At 42.5% G+C, this 5,199-nt stretch overlaps 1 long non-coding RNA gene across 1 annotated transcript; it reads right to left on the bottom strand.

Annotated features, from left to right (window-relative positions):
- Window positions 1-1,005: 1,005 nt before the first annotated feature.
- LOC110015712 lies at window positions 1,006-4,319 on the bottom strand. Its single transcript, XR_002290957.2, has 3 exons — window positions 2,954-4,319; window positions 2,534-2,885; window positions 1,006-2,375 (listed from the first exon to the last, which is right to left on the bottom strand). It is a non-coding gene; the product is annotated as an uncharacterized LOC110015712 (long non-coding RNA).
- Window positions 4,320-5,199: the final 880 nt, after the last annotated feature.

Raw genomic sequence — 5,199 nt, 5'->3', positions numbered from 1 at the left:
TGAGCCCAAAGTGTTTTCTTTCATTGGCCTTTAGCTCCAAATCTAACTGTTGGTTCTCTTTAATCATTGTTGATGCTTGAAATGCTAATCTTGACAGGAGGAGTTTTATGTTTATATACATTTTTCCAATTAAAATTAAAAGGTGAATTTTTAGTTGAAGTGGATTTGATCAACACGTGTGAAAAATGTTGGTGAAAGTTTTATTTAGTTGTTTTTATTTTTCTTCTACCGGAGGACTTAGCCCTGATCAGCTTAGCCCCCAGCATCCCTTGGGCTCCCAAACCCCTCCACCACCTGAAGGCAGCAGATCAGAGGTGTGATGAATCCACTTTCAGTGTGGGAATCAGCGAGAACAGAATCTGGGCGGTGACACCCGATTGTTTGTGTCGACAGCAGCAGGCATTTCTAAAACTCATTTCATGGTCACACCGACCTGAAAGGTGTTTGAGTTTGCAAACAGAAATGAGCAAAACTATCAATCATAGATGCGACAATTGGCAGTTTTAGATCATAAAGCTCTGATGATGTAAAGATCATGGAATTCAGGAGTTAAAAACATCAGGAGACATCAGCCCCCAGAAGAAACCATCAGGGTTTTCATTTCTGCAGTGGTCAAACCAAAAGTGTCTGAAACTTATGCAAACATCGCTATTAAAAAAAGAAGCAATCAGAAAAAAAAAAAATGTCTCATTTGCATAAATAAAAGAAAAATGTGGCAATTATTGTTGTGCACATGCACAAACACACACATGCAAACACACACACCTGTGCATAGAGGAAGTTAACAGCTGAGCTGAATTTCTGTCTTCACGTTTTCCTGCACAAACGTCCACTTAAAACAACAACAACAGAATCAGTCAAAAAACAGAAAAATTTTATTTGAGTGGAAGGAATCCCAAATCAAGAGGGGGGGGGGGTCTACAGCAACCTGATAACACGAAGAAAGGCTCCAGCCCACCTGGAGAGAAGATGAAGAAGATCACAGGTGAAGAACATGAACTGGACTGTCATGAAGAGAATCTACAGAAAACCGTGAGGATCAAAAAGCTGAAAAGGACCAAAGGCAACAACCCTGCAAACAGCTGTCCTATTTAAAAGCATTTAAAGCTTCAATCTTTAGTGTTTTGCTTCTATTTTATTATAAAAATAGATGTCAAATCTATTTTAACTGGACTGATGTCAGCGATGATGGTGAAAGAGGCATGAGGTGTTTCCAGCATGGCGTTGGATTGAATGCAGCTTTGATATTTGGTCCTGATTCAGAAAGAGAGCATGAAACCTGCAGAAACTAAAACATATTTGCCATTTTATACGTTTACAATCGAAGTGTGAAGCCCTGAAGCAGAACATTTGGATTCTGAAGAGCATGCAGAATATTAAAGGAGCAGCAGTTCAGCTGTTGGGCAAATCCAGAAACTTCCAGCTTGACAAATTTTTCCGTGTCCACTCTTTATTGAATGTGCATTCCCAAATGAGCTGTGCCGGCCCCCGCTGTGGAGATAAGGGGCTCTTTTACAGCAGAATAATGTTGGGGCTGGATTGAGCCTGCTCACTTTTATTGTCCTGCTGACCGCTCGTGTCTGTCGGCGCTCTGATTTTGTTTCTCACACCGAGGCGGTTCTCATTTATTCCTGGGCTTTGTCATTTTCCACGCGCCTCTCCACTCCCCCCCACGCTGCGCTCCCTCCTTATCGAGCCGAGCGGCGCTGTGACTCGTCAGAGTTTTCAAGTTTCTTGCCTTTCATTTAAGCGTGAAGCTCACTCATGCTTTCATTTCTGCTCTGCACAAATTTGTAATTTCCTCTTCTCGGTTTGTCTTCACATTTGATCACTGAGGGCCTTTTTATCCCTTTAGCAAACAGCTGAGAGCAGTTCCAATAGACCAGGGGGATTATTTCTGTCCCCCCTCAGCAGTTTAACAAAGAACCTCGAAGATGAATTACATTTGGCACACTGGACCGAAGATTCCCACAGAATCACTCAATGAGTTCATCACATAAGTGTGTCATGACTAGCAGGACTATTTCGGCTCACCCAGGTCCACATTAATGTTTAGCTCTGTCAGAAATCAAAGTCTGGATTCCTTAAGGCTGAGCTGGTGATCTGACAGAGGGGTCTCCAACCTGAGGCTCTGCAGCCACATGTGGATCTTCATCCCTCTGCTGTGACACTTTGGTTCAAGAACATTTAAAAACGTTCAATATTTCAAAGAAACACAGAAAACATCAAACTCTGTTCAACTCATTTACAAACAGTTGAAGCAGAACGGATCACTCCGCCAGGCGCCACACTACATTGGCCGTAATGATCAGACAAGCCATCAAAGTTCAACCCAAAGAATGGCGGATTTCTGAGCGCCGTCTGCCACAGGAAACCTGTCAAGCACAACCAGAATTCAGTCTTTAGGTGCACCAAATAATGACATTTATAATTGAAAATATGCAAGGATTTTAGGTACGTCCTACATTTAAACACACATATTTTACCAGATGTGGACTTAATCAATATTTTAAGTGTCATCTATTACTCATACTTCGGCCTTTTGTCCACGGGGTAGCGCACCGAATGGTCAGTGGTACCATGTTAGACACCGTTAACAGACATGAAGGGCAGCTGAAAATGAAGAGATTTGTGCCGTGAGGCGTCAGAATTAGTGGAGGAACGGCATCCAGGCCGGTTTCATCGTGACTCTGGCTCTCCATTAAATCCTGTCTGACTCAGACAAGCGTCTGTCATCGGAGGACGAACTGTGAGAGACGTTTGGTCCTAAATCCCTGGACCACAACAACTGTGGTGTTTGAATCAAAGTTTGCATTCCACATCGAGGAACGAGTGTATCCCAACAGAGTCCACATCATCCAAGCTCTTGAGTACAAAGGTGTGCACTGAAAAAAAAAATCAATAAGTAAATGGGATTTGGACAGATTAGAGATCGAGCACATAAAGCACAAACCTTTGGTCTTTGCTGACGGACATTCATGCTTCCCTGACAGAACATTACAGTTTTACTGAAGGATTTCCGGTCCTGCTCTTGAATTGGAGCTGGAGGACAAGCTCTCCACACTTCAGCAGGAGTCCACTAACAAACTCATGGTTGATGAGGGTCAGCTGCTCCCTGAAGGATTTAAGATAGCTTCCTTTGTACTCTTTTTTTTTTTTTTCAACCATAAGAACAAATGTTAGTGTTTTGAACTCCAGTGCAATCAGTTCAGATGTATGCTAAATGAAATGTGGTTTTATGCTAATGTGATCTTTGAAACGTGTCGGTGGCGTTGAGCCGTTTCAGTGGAATCGTCGTGGATTTGTTATCAAGGTTTTGGTGGTCCCTTCAAGTGGCACGGTCACCTGAGGAGGTCAAAGTTAAACGCTTGTGCACGCTGCTCATGCAGATGTCAAACATGCACACACAGACACACACACACACACACACACTGTGAGCCAACAGAGGCAGCAGCAGAAAAGCAAACACAGCAGTATTGATCCGTGCATTTGCATTAGCGTACACACTTTATCCACGCGGACACGGCCTCGCTCTAACTGCTCCCTGCAGTCTAATTCAAATGGAGGGCTGCTGTAAATTTACAGAGCCAAACGATGATATTAACCAAATGAAACACTAAATTTGAGCTCAACTCTTCCGCCTCTCCCCACTGCTTTTTCCTCAGAAAATAAGGTCAGTCTCAGAGTCGGGAGGATTTAGTGCCGAGCGAACGCGGCTGCTGTAAAACTGTCGTCTGAATGGATACCTCAATTCTCTGTGCTCGCTGTAGTTTTTGCTGAATGAAGTGGTGACTGCTGTAAATTTTTTTCCAAAACTGAGATGGACAAACATTAACTCAGCAGAATCCCAGAATATTTACTGCTGATTCACCAACTGCTACTGTAAGGAGAGTCTTTTAACCCATGGTTGTCATGGCCACAGAGGAAAGGCAGAAATCTGGTCAACGTGCAGTAATTGAATAACTTTCTATTGAAGCAAGTCACATTTTTAGATAGTCACAGCGCTAATAATTACTAGAATATCAAATGACTCATAGTAGCCTTCACTCAGCTGTATGTTTTGGGCACTGGAGAATAATTTCCAGCTGCATGAGACGCATTTTTCAACTCTTTTCAGCAAGAGTCCTTTTTTTAAGCGGCCTTACAGGCACAGCGATAATAGTCTGATTTGAAGCCGACTGTCTCCTATTTAAAGCAAAGAACAAACGTTTTTTGAACATCTTCATACAAAAAAAGCTGAAAAATCCGTGTTGAAGATAACACAGAAACAAAGTAGGCTGAATCTCCAAAAGTGTATACAAAAAAAGAACACACACACACACACAGACACACACACCCACACACACACACACAAGACACAGAAGTCTGAATCCTCTGGTGACGAGGGCATGAGCTCAGGTTTCATATACAGAGGTGATGGAACTGACACATCTGGGCGTCAATCAACAAACTGAGAGCTGCTGGCAGCCATCAGGGAACAAACCTGAAGCAGGGACACTTAAAAATAAGACCAGGTCCAACTGAAGCATAAAGAAAGCAAAGAAAAAGTTTCATTAAAAAGAAACTCAGTCCTATAACCAGGCAGAAGATTGTAATGTTTTAACAGATTTCAAAGCAAAAATTCAGCTCATTTTTCAAACAAACAGTCTCTTTTTTTTGTCCACACAGAAAAGCAAAAAGCAAAAAGGCTGAATTATTGTTTGTTGATCGACTGCAACCAACAGAGATTGGTATCTCACTGATTCCCTGCAGGATTTGGGATCAATTACTAAAATAAAATAAAAGAAACTTTGAGCTGCTAGAAAATGATCCAGCAGAGATTAGTTTATGCTTTTTTTACTGAAACTAATCAAACAGGAGATGAGAAGAGCAGATATGAAGGTTCAGGCAGGAATCTCTGCCTGATTAGAAATGAATAAGTGTGTGTCACAAACACCTGAACTCCTGCAATAAAGCCCTGATGAATCACCTCTCTGATTACAGCCAGACATCATCAATCACCAGCTAAGTCTGATACAGAGTCTGCAGCCAATAAGCAGCCGGCAAAGAGAATTTCTCTGGGAATCACTTTATTACGGCGTCCACGCTCCTTCCAGGGAGACTCTTTCTGCTCTGCAGACGCTCTGAGAGCAGCTCTGCGCTCTCGCTGCTCCTTCATATCAGGATTTGTTCAGAGATATTGGCCTCTGCATTCGTCTT

Source organism: Oryzias latipes, chromosome 10 (genome assembly GCF_002234675.1).
Source record: "Oryzias latipes chromosome 10, ASM223467v1".
Taxonomy (NCBI): domain Eukaryota; kingdom Metazoa; phylum Chordata; class Actinopteri; order Beloniformes; family Adrianichthyidae; genus Oryzias; species Oryzias latipes.
This window is presented reverse-complemented; position numbering and strand designations above follow the sequence as displayed.